Source organism: Passer domesticus, chromosome 5, assembly GCF_036417665.1.
Source record: "Passer domesticus isolate bPasDom1 chromosome 5, bPasDom1.hap1, whole genome shotgun sequence".
Taxonomy (NCBI): Eukaryota; Metazoa; Chordata; class Aves; order Passeriformes; family Passeridae; genus Passer; species Passer domesticus.
The window spans coordinates 30,806,539-30,827,331 of NC_087478.1; the positions used below are offsets into that span (position 1 = coordinate 30,806,539).

A 20,793-nucleotide genomic window follows, 5' to 3' on the forward strand; every position below is an offset into this window, starting at 1 on the left:
TTCTGGGAAATGACGTTGATGTACTTATTTGGGAGACTTGAGGAAATGAAAGGTGAAAGTATTCAGAAGAACTTGCAAAGTTCTGTAATCTCCCACCTATTTTATTATAGTAATGGAGACTGATTTTAAGTACATCTATATACATCTGCTTATTATGGAGAAAGAACTTACTGACTCTTGACAGATATTCACTACAAACACAATATAAACATATCCTCATTAATGTGGGTCCTACAAAAGCGACCAAGAAATAGCCTAAAAATAGGCAAACCATCAGATATCTTGTTTTAAAGCTGTTGTCACACAGCTCATGGGAATTGTAGCCATATGCAGGCTCATGGCTCAGTCAAAACCTGGTCCAATATGTAATGGTGCTTTGAACCAGGGCTGAACAAAGTTCACCCTTCATTCATTTTTACCTAAATAGAACTCACCATCAGTTCAGCTGCTCAAAATGCTGATGCTAATTCTTTCTATTATAGACAGGCCCTAGGGTTTTAAACTGCATCCATCAATATATGTATATATCCACTCTAACATTTTAAGACAGATTAGGTCCTTCGTTTTGAACTTGCAATTACAGTTGTCATACGATACCACAAATAATTTTTCCATTTGTATAATCATTCTAAAGAAAAATTTTAAAAAACTTTTTTTTGAAGGGGACATTTATAAAGGATGGCCGCTGAGTACATAAGAAAGATGTTTATTCACTGAGAGAACTCTAATCCTCAAATTCCTTCAGTAGCTTAAAATTTTACCTACCATAAAACATTTTATGACTGTATTACAAGTAGTATGAGAAACACGAGAAACCTTTTTTTTTTCCAAATGTTATATATTGGGTTATTTGCATAATTTCTTGCAATTAAATGGTAAAAATGGGCAAAATTATGTTTAGGATCTTTCCAACCCTAATTAATATTTTCTCCTGTTTTGCAATTAATTAGAAAGTCAGAAAACTGCATTACTAAATACTGCTTGGACATTTCATGTCTAATTATTCAGATATTGATGTTCTGTTAATAGAAGTGTCCTGCAAAAAAATACTTCACAAATACAGCTATTGGAAGAATCAAGGTAGGTACATCCTAAGAGCCATGAAGACTCTCAGCAAATAAAAATACAGACAAAAATTACTTTGCATTTACTGAGAAAAGAGTAATTCTGGGGAAGACAAAAAAGGGCAATATGGGGAGAGAGGGTACATGGCCTAATCATGCCAGAATTGGGGCCCAAGCATTTTATCTACTAAGTGAATTCAACTATTGCTGTCTACACTAAGAATCACTTCACCACACAAATGATAAGCAAAAGTAGTTCTGTATAAAATTCTCTGTAATTCTGTAGTATAGATTTTAAGAATCCAAGAAGTAGCAAAGCAGGTGTGTTTCTTGCATTACTCACTCCCATTAGACAAAGGAAGGAGAGTTGCTTTGTTTTATGATGGTTGTTTTTTCCACTTCCATAGATTGATGCTGTCCAGGGCCAATGAGCAGAGTGGGAGTTTGGGGACTGATGACAATAGACCTATATTCTACAAAGAGCCAAAACTAGAGGAGCTTAATGAATCACAGGCAAGTTGATCATTAGAGAATCAAAACCCCAGAAGAAATCCTTATAACATCCTCAGTATTTTGATAGAACACTGGTAGATGTCAGAAATTACATACTGCCCACTCCTCAAAGGCCAGGACACATGGACAGCTACACACTGTTATGACTTAGAGCTGTACATTTAATAACAAGCAGATGCAGTGAGGATAAGAATTGAAAGATTCTCTTGCAGGCATCAGTCTTGCAAGTGAACCAAAGCAAAGGACAGTAAAAGGGGCTTTTTTATTGTTCAGCACCACAGCCCTGAAAGGTCATGCTAAGTGTCCCTGTCACAAAAACACTTCACACAGAGTATACCTCTTTCAGGACTTTGCATTTGGTTTACTGCTCTGAAACTCTGTAAGTACATTTCTACACACATTCAGCATATGATTATTCATTCTTGTGGAAACTTCTTCTCTTATTTCCCTGTTACATCACAGTCCAATAAATGCTTGTTCTAAAATTAACTATCCTTCTGGATGATGGTGTCAGCAACAAAACCTGAGCTGAGAAATAAAAATTTAGTTAATGTCATGCTCCTTATAAACTAGAAGGAAAGCTGGAAGCACCCTTTCCAGACCTACTTTTAAAAGCTGATTATTTCTTTGTTATTAATACATATATGGATAATATGTGCAACATATATATATTTTTAATAATTAAAAATCTCTGATTATTTATTTCTCTTATAATTATCACATTCAATCTAGCTTCAAGAGTTTGATTAAAAGGCTCATAACTTATGAGATATTTCAGACTTCAGCTTAATATCCAGAGTTTCAAGGGGCAGTAGAGAATTTTTTCCACACATTAGGATTTTGTATTAGACTACATCATTAAACAACAGACAAAAAAGAAAGGAAAATAAAAGTTTCAGCAGAAATTGTGTCCAGTGTTAATTAGTTTTGTTATTCTTGTATATGATGCTACTATTCTTTCTGTTATCTATCGTGGCATAGGTACCAACACGTTCAGGATTATGACACCTACATTTAGGCATTGAAATGTAAGTACTCAGTTCGGTTACCTAAATCATAGGTTTGAAAAACCCTCCCAGATCAAGTCCACCTTTGTCTGATCACCCCCTTGTCCACTAAACCACAGCACTTAGTGCCGTGTCCAGTCATTTCTTGAACACCTTCAGAGGTGGTGATTTCACCACCTTACTAGGCAGCCTGTTCAAATGCTTAACCTCCCTTTCCATGAACAAATTTTTCCTGATATCCAACCTGAACCTCCCCCGGCACAGCCTGAGGCTCTGTCCTCTTGTCCTGTCACAAGCTGCCTGGGAGAAGAAGCTGGCCCCCACCAAGGTTCAGGCTCCTGTCAGGCAGATGTGAAGAGTGATAAGGTCTCCCCTGAACCTCCTCATCTCCAGCTTAAACACCTACAGCTCCCTCAGCTATTCCTCATACAACTTGTGCTCCAGACCTTCACCAGTTTCATTGCCCATCACAAAAATATATTTCTTGTTGTGAGAGGCCCAGAACTGAACACAGTCCTCAAGGTGAAGCTCCAGCAGCGATTACTACAGAGAGAAACATAACTTTTGACATGTTATTGATCTGGCACATTGCTACAAAGTCCATCCAAATATCTTAAATATTTTGCCACATTTAAAATGTTCACTAAAACGGTTAAAATGCTACCTTTAAGGCAAGTTATTCAACTTAACCAGCTTGCTGTGATTTGAAGTACAATTTAGTTGATCCAAAGTAGATAGGCATTTTAAAGCAAGCAGAATCAGTTTCTAGGTCTATTGATAAGTAACAGGATTCGAGTGCCCAAACATAAGCATCTAGAGCCATCTGAAATGCCCAAGAGAAGGGATCAGCAGATGTGATGCAAGCCATTTTGCATCTGATTCAGATAGGCTTCTGCAACCATCTGAAGCAGCACTTGGAGGCCAGACAAGATGTTTAAGAGTTTTAAATTATGTTATACACCTGAATCCTACCCTTGGACCTCCCTTGACTATGAAGCTAAAGCACCCACCTCCAATTGAAATTGGACACCTATTTTAGGTGTCAGTCTCAAGCTGAATCCTGCCTTTAATGCCCCTTATGGCCAAATTTCCACCTAAACACCTAGAGCCAAGCAGCACAGGAATCTTTTTTAAACTTCATAAAGTAGTATCAAGGTGACATACGTAGTGTTTTAATTTTGCAGAACACTGAAGTCTCTAAAGGAGTTTATTTTACCATTAAAATAAGATACTGTCATTTCAAATGTAGCTTTGCAAAGGCTCATTATCTGACAACAAAATAAATCACAACTAAAGGTGTATTTGCTTTTAATCTTGTGAGCTTGTGGTTTTGGGGGTCTTTGAAAAAGAGAGGGAGATATCTAAAAGGTGCTCTTTTCAGATCCTGTATGCTGGCTCAGGAATTTTATTTGATGATGCACCATTATTACTCTTCTCCAAATACCAGGAGGTTTAATACATTTTTGAGCAGAGTCTTCAAGATTAAAAAGAATAACTTCAAAAAATAAAATTACTACCATATGTTTGAACAGGCAAGGAAACATAATACTATGAGACCTGTGAGACTGTTACATCTAGCTGTATCATTCCAAGTCACAAAATTTAATTGCTGGAAAAAGATATTCAGGCCAATCAAGTAACACAAGGGGGTGGTAAAACACAATTGTATCTGTTATTCAGCTTCTGGATATGATAATATCTGTGAAAAGGTAAATTCCAACCACACCTTTTATTAGTGCTGAAAATGCTGGGAGGTGGCTTCACCTTCACCTCTTCAGTCTAAATCAGCCACCCAAAGAGCTTTTGTTATATGAGATTCTCAGAGTGAATTTCAGAGTATCTGCAATGGTTATGTGAAGGGCTTGCCTCTCTTTTCTCTGACAGATCTAGGCCATCTGAGCAGGTTTTAAACCTCCTTCGTCACCTCTGAGACTGAAATTAAAAAGGAGGTGTGCAGTACTCAGTCTGAAAGCTTTATAGTATTGTGGGCTAGGAGAGAAACTGAACACATAAGCTAACCATGAAGGGAAATGATGCTATTTTTAAAACCATTTTTAATGATTGTAGTGTCTGTTGCTTGAGTCCTTTAGCTTTTTCTGAAAAAGCTCCTGTGTTACCCAGATCTTTGAGCAACTGCTGATGTCAAACCAACTCAAGGTACCAAATGGAAAAGGTAAGCTGCAGCATAAGAGAGAAAGAACAGACTTAAAATCCACTTCATATTTGATTTTTAATATTAAAAGTAACTTTGGATTTAAAATGTTTCTGTCTGTTTTATTGAACCCTGACCAAAAATCAGTTAGATTCACCACGGAAGCCTCGTGTTGAAAGTCAGTGGAATGGCAAAATGTTAGCTATGCTCAAAGACAGATAAAGGACTAGAGGCTTGAAGGCATTCAAAGGTATGCGGAAGTGCCCTCAAATGGCAAAGAAAGAGAAACAATTAGACCTAGTTCAGGAACCATTACTGTTCACTGCATATTATACTAGAAAATTAAAACTCTCACAGACAATTACTACTATAACTTATTTTGCTGAAGAAACAAAATCAAGGAGTTGTGCTCCTTTATTACATCACTATTTAATGTAATTGGCATTCATTCATTGGGGTGAGGGGTAGAACTCATAGAACTCATAGAGGGGTAGTTCTCATAGAACTTAGAGATCAAATCTTTGTAGAAGAATTAATTTATAGGTAAGTAAAAGTCTCTAAATGTTAGTATGTTGCTATTAATCAAAGACATTATTTCATTCAATAACAATTCTTTAAAAAAAAAACACCAAAAAATGTAGTAGAACAATAAATTCGGGTTCATTTTTTCAAAGGAAGTATTTCTTGGGCAGAAGCCTAAGTTAGAAATTGTTTAAATTAAAAAAAGGAGGGACATGGACTGTTCCCCAATAATGGTTTTGTTTTCTTCAGTGCTAGAAAGCATTTACAATAGTCAAAAATGAAACGGTTTTACAAACCAGGCTTCCATAGAAAGTCATAGGCAGACATTCTTTTCTACAATGCATGATTAGACATTTCTGGGAAACACTAATGAAATGTCTTCCAAAAATATGAAAAGAGCATAAAACCAAAATAGAACAGAAGGCAGAGGCCAGGTGCAGTTTCTTTCCTCCAAAGTGGAAACAACTACTTAGTGCCTGGACAAATTTGCATTTGTCCTGTGACAGTGCTATGTGAAACACTATCTGGCACTAACCAGCAGAAAGAATTTGACAAAGTATTCATCAAAGTACAAAGAAGTACATTTCTTACATTTTTAGTTCCTTCTTTTGTTAGATTGTAGTCCCACTTGTTCCCTGACTCTGGCCATTACTGAAGTACCTTAACAGAGAAACTTCTCTTTCACAAAAGCGATGTAATGGATAAAAACTGAAAGTTTTTGCTAAGATCAGACTCACTGGAGAACCTCAGCAACAGCTGATAAAAACAAAACAGAGAAATTGCTTGTCCAGTATTCTATGTCCTCTTCCAGTGGGCTCCAATCACTTATTTCATGACAATGAATTAAGTTCAAGAATTCTCCTGATCTGAGGGAGAATTCATATTGTGGGAACAAACTTATCATTTTATAGACAGTTCCATCATCCATTTACCTCTACCTCCAAAACTACCTGTAGTCTAATACCTAAGAACATTACAGTAGGTCTGATTCACTCTTTGGCAAAGCCAATTTCAAAAATGTTAATTAGCCAACAAATAACAACCCCAAAAGTGGAAGAACAAAGAAAGATGTACCTTTAAATCTTTCCAATGTCTCATCCCTATTATGATCATCACTGTAGGTCTGAACTCCACAGCCCACTGTTGATCTAGGAGTACACTATATATTCAGCAAAAACATGAATGTTTATCTTATGGTTTCAGCTGATAATGTAGACCGTCACACAGCTACTGACCATCATATTTGGTCAGTACATAATGTTTTTAGGATTGTTATGCTTATAGGGTTGTAAACACATTTTACATGCAAAGGCAAGTACCAAATAGAAAGAAGATGAAAATAGAAAGAAGAACTATATCTACGGAGAGACAATAATTTAAAGTCATAATGGCTTGATCAGTAAATGGAAAAATGTTATTTTCGGGTGTTAGATAAAAGTTATACAGATCTTCTGGTCAAAACTAGAATTGACACAGAAATTAGAAGAACCAGACAGCTACAAATTGTCTCTGCAGGAAGAAGGCCATGAATTACCAACAATTGCTTAGGACAAAAAGGGACTAAAAAGACACAGAGACTGAAATGTGCAGCTCATAGAATAGCAGTGGACAAAGCATGAAATCATAGCTTCTTACTTTTTCCAGTAAAACAGTAAAGTTTAGGAAGGATTTAGTATACGCAGATTATTGTATCTCTTTGTTTAATGGGTAGGAAGTTTGGGAGACTAAAATGTATTTTGCTTTAAAAATCTGGCTTTGAATCACCTGAATCATTCACTAGTGAGAAATATTTTATTATTTCAGCTGACAGAACTAGGCCTGTCATGATACTGTGATAAGAAACCAGAAAAGATTGCAACTGAACTGAAGCAGTGCTGAACCAAAAAGCTCCAGAGAGATGAGGGGATAAGTAAAGCTATCTGCTTGACTAGTTACTCACCTGTACACGTAGCTATTTTCTCAAACAGGGGTGCAAAGGTGCATAAGGCACAGGTAAATTGTGACCTTACAGTATCCAAGACAGAAGGGAGTACACAACATACCCTTTAGCTACAAAGGCAACAAGGATTTTACATAGTACCAAAACTTCTCAGCATATTTTTCAACTATATGTATCTTGTATTCATTTTGAATCTGCATTTAACATGTACAGATTCAGAGAAAGGAAATTTTCTCGCAGGAACATTTTCAATATTGTTCCCACAAAGTAACTGTGAGAATGAGGTATGAGCTCCAATACGCAACCAACGAAGGCAGTTTATCAGAGACTGTTTTACAGCAGCTGGGACATTTCTACCAACTTCCATGGCAGAGTCATGGATAAGTTTTCCTTCCGTTAATCGTTTCCATATTTTGCTTAAGTGGAACTCAAAGTAGCAAAAAACAAAAATATTAGCATTCGCAGAAGGATTATTTGGATTTACACAAGATGATCCTTTGGCAGGTTGCATATACATTTAGTTAGTATCTATTAACTAGGTGTGATCAACCACAATGACAAAACCAGGATTATATAGCCTGCATTAGTACATATCATTAGATTTAATAAATACATGGATGTAAGGGAACTTTACATGTAAGCCACAAATGTTGAACTCACTCCTTTATTGTAACTGAGTCAGCTGCAATTTTTGCCAGCTTGTTATTAGACAACCACTTAATTTGAAGAATTATTCTAACAAAGAGAATATTATCCTTACCAAAAGAATATATGAGAATAACATACCAATTAAAAATGCCCAAATCTTTGCAATACATATGAAATATTACTTGTGTTTGTGCTCAGGTTTACTCAAAGCATTCTCATGGGTGAAGAAAGTATATAAACTAATTTCTTTTCATTTAGACAAAGCAAAAACTAACTACCCAGCCAGCCATATATCCACCTTCATTTTACGTTTTATTAAAATAGCATATGCAGTAGCCTTGCCTATGTTATTGATGACACCATGGTGGCTATTGGATTGATAAAGTGGTCTCCAGGAGTTTCCAAATATAAATGAATCCTAATGAGATAATCCCTAGTGCATGTAGATGGAGGAATGCTATCTAAATAATGCCACTTCTGTTGCAGAATTGGTTTCAAATTAATTGTTTCTTTCGAAAGCTATAATTATCCGGAGGAAAGCAGTTAGTCAGAAAAAATGAAGTTAAAAAGTGCATAATGTCTAATAGCTCATTAAATAGAAAATACATTGTAAATTTGGGAATCAGAATGACTTGCAGCTAACTGTGAGATGATGGGTCATGCACATGAAAAGAGACTTTTCTGGCAGAAAAGCAATTTGGTAATGCTGACTGCAGTCTGCATTTACTTGACATTCGGAAAGATCATATGACACCAATGCAGATGAGGTGAACAGTGAAGAGAAAAGGAAGGGCAAGGAGAACCAGAGGAGAAAAAGTTAGGTTATGAGCAGCTGAGACATGATGAGAAAGGAGAGAATATGAGTGTCATTACTGGGTGTTCCATTCTGAAACTGGAAATGGGAATAAGGTGTCATATCAAAGAGTATTCAAGCAGCTATAGAAATAGCTGAGTCAACATTTTTCTTCCAGAGGGGCTTTATGAAGAGTATATTTGATGAATAATTAGAATTTTTAAATTTTTCTTCCAATGAAAAACTTACCAAGTGTGTATTTACTGTGTCAAATATATCTTCATACTAATGCAACAAAACAAAGCAAGTCCAAAGACTATTTGAAATACTTAAGAATAATTTAGCTGTCCAAAAATCCTCAAACCTAAAGCATTGTACCACAGCCTCAAAGGGAGAGAAGCTGAGAACAGCTGATTTAGGCTTAAACTTTCTCCTAGTACATTTTCCATAAGCAGTGACCCCAACACTTACACAAGGGGACGCAGACATGAGCAGGATGGGAGAAGGCAGCTGTGTACTTGCATGTACACAAACAGATGCCACACCAGCCTGCACAAACAGGAGGGCTAAAGCTGCCTAAAACCTCACAGAGTCATCTAAAGGCCCAAGGTAATGTACCAAGAACTGCAAGCTGTGGGCTCAGAATCACATCTGATAGAAAAGCAGTATACAAGGGGAAGAAAGTACCCAGAGTTACATTCTTTTATGCTGTTAGGCTTTGGTCACAAGCTGATCTATGTGGTAAAACAAAATCTGGAATACAATCACCAAAAATACTTATATCAGTGTACTGGTTTTAGCTGGAACCAAAGTGTGATGCAAATTATGAGAATAAGTGGTAGAGATTGTACTGGGTTTGGCTGGCATAGAGTTAACATTGTTATTGCAGCTTTTAGGTTGCTGTGTTTTAGATTTGTGATCAAAACAGTGTTGATAAAAGAGATGTGTTTAGTTACTGCTACACAGTAGCTTAAGCACTAAGCTTAGTGTTTAAACAGCATCAAGGCCTTTTTTCTCTTCCTCACATTGCTCCACCAGTGAAAAGATTGGAGGTGCAGGACTGCTGACCCCAAATAGCCAGGTGATATTTCATATCATATGAGGTCATGCCCAAAGCCACAGGAAGGGAAGAAGCAGGAATTGGCATACATTTCACAAAGTCACGGCTATGTGTGATGGAGCCCCGCTTTCCTGGAGATGGCTGCACCCCTGCCTGCCAGTGCAAAGTGCTGAATTAATTCCTTGTTTTGCTCTGCTTGTGTGTGCAGCTTTTGCTTTACCTATTAAACTGTCTTAACCCACAAGTTTTCTCACTGTTACTGTTCCAATTCTCTTCCCCATCTCACTGTGAGGGAGTGAGCAAGTGGCTGAGTGGGCTGAGCTGCCTACTGGGGCTAAACCAGAACAATCACAATGACAATGTTTATAACCAGAATAATAAAATCTCATTGCCATAAAGGAAAAATGAATCTGCATTAGGGAATAAACCTCCAACATTTCCTAAATCATAAGCTGAACCAGGATTCACAGCCACTTCTTTATTTGAACATCCATTACACAAATACCAGCGCAATGCCTTCCCTATGAAGGTTTGGACACTTTGGCAGTAATGCATTTAAAATATTACCTAAATTCCAATGCAAGGTTTATCCCTCGTGAATCTAGACTGAACAGAAAAAAGCAGGCTCATAATAATGAGAAATGTCAGTGTACTGGCTGATAATACCATATCTAAATTTATGGCATGTTATGTTAGCATATAAATACAATATTTCCTGTGTCTTGATTCCAGTAAGCCCATAGAACTGAACTTATCTCTGTATTTGCTGCTGTTACCAGATCTTAAGATGAAACATCCCATCTTGTTTAATAATAGTTTATTTATTGCAATGCATAGATTGACCTTTTTTTACCCTAAATTCACACAGGTAACAGTCTGGAGAGAGGATATACCCCAGAGAGGGTATTCTTCTCTTTTAATGGTGCTGAAACAGATCTTTTTTTCTGCAATTAGGCTCTAAACATGACCTAATTTCCTGCACAAATACCAGAGCCTGATATGTTTAGTCAGAAAGTGATGTTTTATTTTGGTGCCACACCAGCAACACCATATTTGAAAATTTATATTATTGTAATAGTAGCCTCTAACTTTATAATGCAGAGTACCCACACACCAGTAGAATTTTTCTGAAAGGTACTTGCTGTTATATAGTCTCTCTTCTGAATATAATGGGATTGAAGCTTCATAAAAGGTGTAGGAGTGGTAAACCACTGAAATAAAGCTCAAGTCTTAAATTTATACCCATAACAGAGAAACAAACATAGTTATCAAAACAGCACCCCACCTACATGCTTTCAGTACAGATCAGTCTAAGCAGTTAGAAATATTTTTTCAGGCTCACTTCAGAAAAGACTTCAATCACATAATTAATTTGATTGGTCCCATTGAAGCCACACCAGCTGAAATGTCTCACATGATCGGATCCCAAGTTTTGCCTCTCTGCACACAGCAGGAACACCTAATTTTTCCAAGTGATGACTTTTGGGACTTGGACACTTCTACAATTCAAATTGAACTAAAACTAATCCATCTTAGATAAACCATGAGACAAGCTTCACTTTCATCCCTTACTGGAAAAGATCCACATTTCAAACAGTTTACAACATACAAATAGCACAGAAAGACCTTGGCTTTCCTCAGAGGCATCAAGCCGTTCTGTGTGACTTTGCAGTGTCATTAAATGCAGTAACACAATACCCAGTGACAAAATATCATTGAGCCTAGAACCTGAAAGGCGAAACAGGTATCTTAAAAGGGAACAAATACTGAAAGTCTCAACTGAAAGGGGATCTAGCTCACAGCTCTCCCAAATGCACAGTCACGAGGCCAAAGGCAGCACCTATCCTAACAGTGCATGACTGCATATCAAAGGCTTTGGTACAGGTTCTCTCATACACCGTTTCACATGGTGAAGGCCAAGGCAGGGACAACCTGTAACCAGAAAGACTGTTCTGTATAAAGATGCTTGCAAAAGCATGAAAATCCCCTGGGTGACCCAAGGGGTAAGCCACACCCTCGACCCTGTCCCTGGCACAACCTGCCAGACAGTGATGAGGGAGAGCACCCGCACATAACTGTCTGCTTTGTGGCAGGATGGATCAGAGGCCTTATCAATATGTGATGGAGAAAATGCAGTGAGGGAGTAGAAGAAATCCAATATGAGAGTATCATTGCAAATGTGAGAGACTAGTCAGGTCTGTGCTCCTGTCTCTAAAAGAGCTGGTGTGAGACTGCATGTTACTGACAGATTTATTTTAGAAATGTTTTATATCCTGCTTTTAAAAGTGAAAAAAACCAAAAGCAGTACACTAAGCAATTGCAGTTTGGTTCTTACACTCTGGTTCTTATAAGTAAAATAAATATGCAGTACTGCAATACTGCCTCCTTGCATTTCAAGAAAGAAATTGCTTTATTGAATCAAGACAGTTGTCCGTCTAGTCCAGTACGTCATCTTCAAATACTGGACCTTAATATAGCAACAGAGCAGGCAAGAAATATTCCACAGAGAAAGAGGCCAGCATATAACCAAGACTAAAAATTTATCTATTTAAAGTGTTTATTTACTGACTCATTTATTAATATTTTGCTATTTATACAACCAGCTAGGTTTGTTGAACTGTGATTGTTTATTATTTATTTGTGAAGTTTGCCAATGCAAAGCACTTTCTGCCACATTAGCTTGGATTTGTGATACAGACACAGAAGATTACCAAACACCCAGGAGTCAAAAAAGCTATGTGTTCTTTCACCTGAGTGCTACCCTGTATCGTGGCTTTCCCCTTGGCATGGTTCAAGGGATGCTCACAGCTGAGGCGGCTGTATACAACGCTGTCCTGGTGCCAAGAGACCTGTGTTCAAGTTTCCTATTACAAGATCAGCAAGATGTGAAGTGAGGCAACTAGAAAATGCAAGCTATGAACACAGCACAGATTAGGAGGTTTGATAAACTTCAAAGATGGGGGGGAAAGCATTTTCTAACATTTACACATGCAATTATGTAAATTATTCTTCCACACCACAAAACATATAGGAGCTTCTCCTATAAGTGTTTAGTTAAGGACTAAGGATCAAATCCATACAAAGCATTTTTCAGTGCTACTTCAAGCAACAGCTTGAAGTGCATTCTACAGATCACTCTACTGATGCATTCAGACACAAGAAAAAGCTAAGAAAGCTTTTTTCAGTGACTTCATGCCATTTTATCTAACTATGTAGTGGCATGCCATACCTGGTAGTTATATTAATTACTTTAACTAGTAAAGCATAAGGTCTTTGCTTTCTCGTTTCTATCTCCAAAGTGTTTTTCAGAACACACGACATGAAAGAAGCTATATGAAGATGCCTTGAATTGTTTATCTTAAAAATGTGACTGCTCTGCACTAGTAGTATGAAAAGGTACCTTAGTGGCCATTATTATTTTGTTATCTCTTTTGATAAATAATTCACTACATATGGCAAAGAAGAGTGGCTGGCTTGGGTATATAGAGAAGCAAAGCATAAACCCCACTATCTTCCCAAGTTCTACAAGAGCAAAAAGAGATAGCTCTGTAGCTGTCACCAGGAAAAATGAACAACATTACTGTTGATGTTTCCACATTCATTCCTATGTCTGGTGAATGTTATATATCTGAACTTAGTCATGGGGAGAAGTGTTTCAACATAAATATTAACAGTTTATAAAACCAAATCAATGAGCCAATTTTCCTGTTGAAATAGCTCTAAGAGTGAACTTCTGTTTTTAAAAAATATTTCAAATGTGAAAGTGTGTGCTTACAATGGACTATGTGAAGCTGAGTATACTATGTAATTGTTTTATCATGCTAAAAAAATCAACAAAGCACAAGCAAAATCCTTCTAAGTAGTACACTCTTAAATTCAGTGATCTAAGGATAATGGAGCAAATACTCCAGCTGGTTTAAAATGTCAGAGCTGCAACTACTCCAAGGGAGCAATGAAAGTCTACATCAGCTGGGGATAACCCTCAACACAAAAATGGTCATGAACAGGGACAGGTCAGTATTCAGTTCTGCTGACATAGGACCCTTCTGTTACATTCATCCTTACATAAATTTTGCCTCAAAGCCTTCAAAATTCAGCATTTCAAAAGGTAAAGGAAAAATATATTTTCCAATAAAAAGCTATTGCTACCTAAATTACTTGGACATGCAACAGAAAAATGATGAAAGACATTTAAATGAGATATTTAAATACAGACTGGAAATATGAAACTGAACATTAATTAATTAGATTGTAGGGTCTTCTGTTGCTTTAGCCTCTGTATTACCATGCAGTCTTTGTTTACTGCCATTTATCTTCTTTGTTTGATGACATTTGACTAATAAATACATTGATGAATTGCATCTGTAAATGCCATCCATACATCACAAAAATAGGATGTACTCAGTGCTTCTGGCACACTGAAGCTGAAGGATTTTGTTTTATTTGAACTTTCAGTACTTAACAAAGGAAATATTACTGCTCTGCTGGATAAATTTCCTGATTTTTATTTTAATTTTCAGTGAGCAAACAGCTGCAGAATAATGTGACTTAATGAAGCATTTCTAATAAAATCCTGCAGAAGATAAAACAGAGGCATAGAACCACTTGCTCACTGATAGTTGTATCATTCAGAATAATTTTTCAAGATGGTGATCACATTTCTGTGTAGATGAGTATTAGGCATTGTGATTTTCTGTATTCCAAGTCAGTGATTTACTTTAGTGAGATAACTAGTTAGCACTGTTGCATTACTTATTTATAGTAAGCAAAACATACAACATAATAAATGTAACATCTTTCTAGTACATTATTTAGGCTTTACACTGGTTGGTAAGTAGCAACACAGACAGCAATAGATTTTGGTGTGAAGATGCTCAGATCTGAAAAACTTCATGGTTATATTTTGCTTACCAAAAACATACTGCCTATATTTGCAAAGATGTCCTTTATCGTCTGTCATCACTTGTGATGAAATCATGAAACTTCTTGGCTGCTACATTCTTCTCTGCCATAACAATTCAATATAAAGTATTATTTGCTTTATGTAAATCTAAATAGAGCTCAATGAATCATCACTTTGCAACCTGCCAGTAAAACAATCTCCAATATCCATCTGTACACACATCTATTTACTTTCATTCAGAACAAGTTTTTCGTGTATTCCCCACCAGAATAATCAAGTGCACTACAAGCATCTACACATAAAGCTGAGATCCCTCTGATCATGAGACAGGTAAAAAAGTTACCCTGTGTGTCCAGTATGATTAAAGGTCATCATTCTCTGATTAAAACAGTAAGACAGAATCAAGATTTTATCTCAGCCACACATTACCATGAGTGTATCTAAAATTAATTACATATTTTTGAGGGACCTTCTATGTACAAAAAAATTTGCAGAACCAGTGAGTAGTAAATCTGATTTGTTGTACCAACTGAGCAAAGCTTTCCACTGAAATTATGGTACTGATGTAGTTTACATTTATAATAACTACTGGAAATTGGGACTATGTGAAACAAAACCCACATGGTTTGCAATACTGCCTCAGCAGCATCAGCTATCTGAAATAAAATATTAACAGTGAAATGTATAAGAATTACTTTACTACTGTTAATTATACACTCACGAAACAATTTGGGCATCAGTATGCGATGACAGCCCAATTAATGTGAAAAAGTATAATGAAACTTGTAACCTTTGCCACCTCAGATAAAAATATCTTAGTATGCTCTTTTCCAACTTCAGCTAAGCAATCCTCCTAGCATCACTGAACTACTAAGTTTCACGTGTGTGTACCCAACACTACAGGAAAGAATCTTAATTTCTCATTTTGACTTAAATTAGCCCATAAAGTAGCTTTAAAGTGTTAAACATACAGTAGGCTGAATGCTAAAGTCAGAAACTAGTTGCTAAGACAGAGAAACCAGATAACAATTATCATTTAGTCAATAGTAATTTAAATGTATCCACTGTGGTACAAAGACCCTGTGACCTTTATGGGGTTTTCAGAGAAAGGAGTTGAGTATGTTTATTATTTAAATTGACAGTTCTGCAGGAGTCAAAGCGGTTCTTTAAATACTGAGCCAGTGTCTACTGGGGGGAGGGTGGTAGATTTAGGAAAAAAAACCAAACTGATAAGCTCCAAGCAAAAGCTGGAGAGAACTGTAGCTACACATAAAATTTAAAATGCTTTAAGCAATCATTTTAACTCCCATAGGAAGGGAACATACAGAAGAGCCATGTGTGGCAGCCCCTAACAGGGCAGTGCAAGGTCTTGCTCTTTATTCTTTGCATTGATAACCTGGTGTCCGATCCTACAGCTCCACAGGAATAAAGCAGGTTATTTTAAAACTTTCTCTGCAAAAGCAACGTGGATAGACAAGGTATGTTTCATACTATATATGCACAACTTGAAGAGCACTATACATAGAAAGAAAAGGAGCCATGAACCTTCCCTTTATTGCATTTTTTTTGCTTGTTTGTTTTGTTTTTAGAGGAGGCACAAAGCGACTACCCCGCTCTTCCAGCCGTTCTCTCCAAGGCGGCTGATAAAGCGTCCGGGCACAGTAACCCGCAAGTGCCCGAAGGTCCTGCGAGTTAGCGGCCACCCGTTCCACAAAAGTTGAAAACCGGGTGGGTTCCCCTGCCCCCCCCCGCCTCCCTCTCGGCATTGTTGAACTAATTTTTTTAAGTAAAATCAAAGAAAAATAAAAGGGAAAAAAAACAAAAGCCTTGAGAATCGCCCGGCGAAAGGCTGTAGCCGGCTGCTCCAGGTGCCCAGCGGAAGGACGGCAAAGCAGCTCTTCTTCACATCTGGCTTCCAACTTCAGGGCAGCGGGAGGGCGCAGCCCGCGGCAGCCGCTCCGCACACCTCACACCTCACAGCTCACAGCTCACAGCTCACACCTGCCCCGCCGCGCCCGCCGCCCGCGGGGTCTCCGCCAAGCGCGAAGGGAATCACCCGGCGGCCCCACCAGCGCCCGGACAGACACCCAGACAGACACACGACCCTGGAGCGCTCCGCTCACCTACCTGCAGTCCCGATTCTTGCTAGAAATGCCTAGCGATCGGCCACCTCCCGTCCGGGGGGAGCTCCAGCCTTACCGCCCGGGCATCGCCGGCACACGCCCCGCGCCCCGCCAGCGCTCGGGGGCATGGAGCGGCGCCGTGCCGCGCTCCGCCCGGCTCCCCTCGGCTCGGCCGGGCTGGGGCAGCAGCCGTCCGCGGGGCCCGGCTCTCTCACCCCGCCTCTCTGGGAATACACCAGGAATCCAGCTAAGAGATGCTAGAGGAAGGGTGAAATAACTGGGAATGGAGAGAATACTTGAAGTGTTTCTTGTGCACGATTTCAGAGTATTAAAAAAAAAGGAAAAAAATAGAGAGGTCGAAGTATGGTCGAGCTATTGCAAAAGCGGAGATGGGTAAGTCTTGCAGCCCAGTACGGCTCCGGTCCCTACGCCAGCTGCGCGTGGTCCCGGTTCAGCCCCGCCGGCAGAGGAAGGAGGAGAAGCGGCGCGTCCTGCAGCAGTCCCTCCGTTAGAGCATCTCTGATTGGTGTGCCTTCCACACACAGCACGACTTCCCCCTCCTGCTGCCTCCTTCTCTCTCTTGGGAAAAGTAATTGGAGAGCGAGAGCTTCACCTTCAGCCGCCTCCCGCACCCAGCCTGCGCGCACCGCACCGCGGAAGGGCGCGGAGACGCCCCGGGCGCCCGGACAGACAGAGCCAGTTCCAAGCGCGCCCTCCGCGGCGGGGGGGAGGGAGGAGATGGAGGGAGGTGGGGAGAGGAGAGACGCCCTTCTCCTCCCCCGTATTTATCCGGCCACTCGCGGCTCTCCTCCCCAGCCCTTAGGAGGGAGCAGGTCCCGGCGGCCGCCGTTCTGTGTGACCGAGCAGCGGGGCTCAGCCGGCAGCGCCCGCCGCCCCCGCGCACTAGGGCTGGGGCCGCCTCCCTCCGCCGCCCGCTCCGCAGCGCGGCTCTCCCTTCTCTCCTCTCCGCTCCCAGCGGCGGGGCGGGGGTGCGAAGTTTACGCCCAGGCGCATGTGGCCGGGGGATCCCCGCGGACCCCCGGGACCCCTCTGCCCTGCGGTGGGAGGCCGGGGCACCGGGCGGGGAGGGAGCGGCCGGGCCGGGCCGGGCAGGGCAGCTGCCCCGGGGAGCGGGGGCCGCGGCTGCCGGAGCAGGGGCAGGAGGGACGCGGCGGCGCCGGCGGCAGCCAAAAACTGGACTGTGTCTCCCTCCAGAGGGAGAAGGGAGACACGCACGGCAGCTCCGGCGGCAGGAGAGCCTAGGACTCGGCCGGGCTCTTCTCCCCTGGGCGGTGGGGTGGCGAGCTTGGTCCGAGCTTGGTACCTGCGGTCGAGAGGCAGTGAGTAAAGGTAGTACAGGTCAGGTCCTAAAGACCTCTTGTGTCTCTTAAGACACCTTGAAAGACGGGTGGCGGGTCGTGGTTGTCTGCCACGACCATTGATTAATAAGGGAAGATGTTGCTGAGTGAGGATAATTAAAAGCAGAGTATTGTGGTTTATTTTGCTGTGTTCTGTGCCGTTCAAAAGGTGGTGCAGAGAAGTGGAGAGGAGAGAGCTAAAATAGGTGAGAAAGAAACCTTGTTTGTTACAGTGATATCAGAGTCAAGTTCTCAGTTTTGTCCTGTACTTCTGGTCCACTCCTAGATTAAATGGGGATGAATGCATGCAGCATTGAGAAGTACTGATATACCTGACCATCTATTGGGGTTTTTTCAATTCTACAAGCTAGTATAATGGCCAGTTTTCAGAAAAGAACCTTTTGCTCAGTCCTTAACTGTTACCACATCTTACCTGATGTTCATAATCAATTGTCAGGAACAGAAGAGGGAAGGAAAACTGTTCTCTTCTTGTTATTGTCCTTGCTAGAGTTCTTCCATGCAAGCAAGCATCTGTAGAATGTTTGAAATTTTTTTCCAAAGCAGACTGAAAGATCCATACAGTTAAAAAAAAGGGGGGGGGGGATGTAAAATGAAGGCTTAATGTAGACTACTCTGCATGCAGTGATGCAGCTGTAGGATAAAATACAAAGAGGCTGGTATTGAAAGGGCAAGTTAAAAGTAGCATGGTATGTGACTGTCACAAGAGCTGTTGCAGAAAGCACTGCAGTACACACTGCTGGATGCTGACTGCAGCTGAATTAAAAGACTGCTGGTTGTAAAGACAAATATGGTCTTGTCTCATTCATTGGAAGCTGATACAATAACTTCAGAATTTCCCTATTTGGTGACCATGTTTCTAGATTAGCAGACAGCTAAAAAATAATTTAAAGGGACCCGGAAAAAACCAAGATTGTGCTGCTATCGGCACCACAATGTCAGGAAAAGAGATAGATCCAGACTCAAGTTGATCCACAGGGGTTGGATGCTCCTGCCCCACCAATTCCAAATGACCAGGGGTCCTGAATGCATAAAAGGTAATCTTTTCAGCTCCCTGCCTCAGTATAGGACCTTAGGTATTGCTACTTCATTAAAAACAGTGAAAGCACACCAAAAATACAACTAGAGCAACTAAAATGCAACTACAGCAGCTGTTGCAATGTTGATGTGGCAAACACCCTGTTGCTATAGGAGCATATATGTCTATTTTTCCTGCATGCGCCATTAAACTCAAGTTGACTGCATCTTGTAAGACCAGAGGTTATTTGGTAGTTTCATGTTGGTATCCTGCTGTTGCAGAAATCTGGCAAACACATATGAAGACACAGAACTCTTATCACCATGTTGAAACAAAGAAGTCCTATGCAAACAACCAAACAAAAAGTAGCAGACGAAGCAGTAAGTAAGCCGACCTGTTTTGAAACCCTAGAATTTTGTCAGTGAAAATATTGAAAAATGTAGTCTTTGTTTATGTCATGATGCTGCTGCGCATGAGCAGTTCCAAATCTCTTTGTACAACATCTGAAAATCTGAACAAATCTGCAGTACTCACACACAGCTTGTGTGACACCATGCACATGAAAGCATGTCCTGAAAGCCACGCTTTCAGAAAGCTTCTCTGGTTGCTTTCACAGTATGGCCAACACTCCTGGGAAGAACTGAAATGATCTGTTGCACCTATAGAGTGCAGCTGGTTGTACAGATGCTTACTTGGTAAGTCTGAGTCATCTCCAAAGGTACCTTTGTACATGCTGCACATGTACAATATGATAAATTTTACCATAATCTAGAAACACCAGATTGGCAGTCTTTGTCTTACACAGCCTGTATTTATATCTTTCTGACTGAAAAATCCCCAGCTGAATACTGTGACCTTAGAGCACAACGTAGTTACAAACCACAATTATTACATGAATGTTCTCTCTTTATTCCTTCAGCTAGTTTCATTTTTGAGTTAGTGTCACTGTTTCTTACTTTTCATCAATTTGTACGTCTCTTCCATGCTAAAAGACAAGCATAAAACATGAAAATGGGCATTGGCATTTGCAACAGGTGTAATATTTGGAGCAACTTCAGCAGTTCCATTTCAAGGTGAATAGCACAGCATAAAAATCAGGAAAGTAAAATTTTTTTCTGACTAGTTATGTGAGGATCTGGTGTGTATATCTTTTAGACACTAATTTTACTCAGAAGTATGCATTTTCTGAGCTGCTAAATAGAAAAAAATAAAAAGGAAAATTTATATTTTGATAGCCACATGTAGATTAGTCTCTAAGAATTGACGCCAATGTCAGTACTGTCAGTACTGTTAATTATATAGTTTTTCTCTTTTATCTTTTTGAAGAGACACCTCCCCTCCCACTACTCACCATGCTAATAATCTAAATTAGCTAAAAGTGCCAGTTTTGGCACTGCTTTTCATTTTAGCAGTTAGGTTCTTGGTTTCTCATTTTGTACCTAAAAATTAGGATTTTGGTTGGTTTTCCACCTATATTAATTTTGAGCTTCACATACTAAAATAAGCAGCAGCTCAGACCACAGCACTCACCAGGAACACCTCAGTGTAAGGAGATGTATAGTGATGTAGAGCCTGATGTACAGCAGCATGCTACAGCATTCCTTTATTGCCATCCCATAAAGCTGGGGAAGAGAAAGCAAGGATCTCAAATGTCAGCTGCTGTAAACTATTTGCA

The 20,793-nt window shown here is 39.8% G+C and overlaps 1 protein-coding gene across 4 annotated transcripts in view; it reads right to left on the bottom strand.

The window, feature by feature from the left end:
- TAFA2 (TAFA chemokine like family member 2) overlaps positions 1-17,862 on the bottom strand; it is a 179,947-nt gene extending 162,085 nt beyond the window's left edge. Inside the window, exon 1 of one of the 4 annotated variants that reach the window (XR_010363682.1) lies at positions 16,729-17,862. The gene's annotated coding sequence lies outside the window, so the exon portion shown is untranslated. The remainder of the gene's footprint in view (positions 1-16,728) is intronic. The other 3 variants (XR_010363681.1, XR_010363683.1, XM_064422529.1) reach the window with 3 other exon arrangements.
- Positions 17,863-20,793: the final 2,931 nt, after the last annotated feature.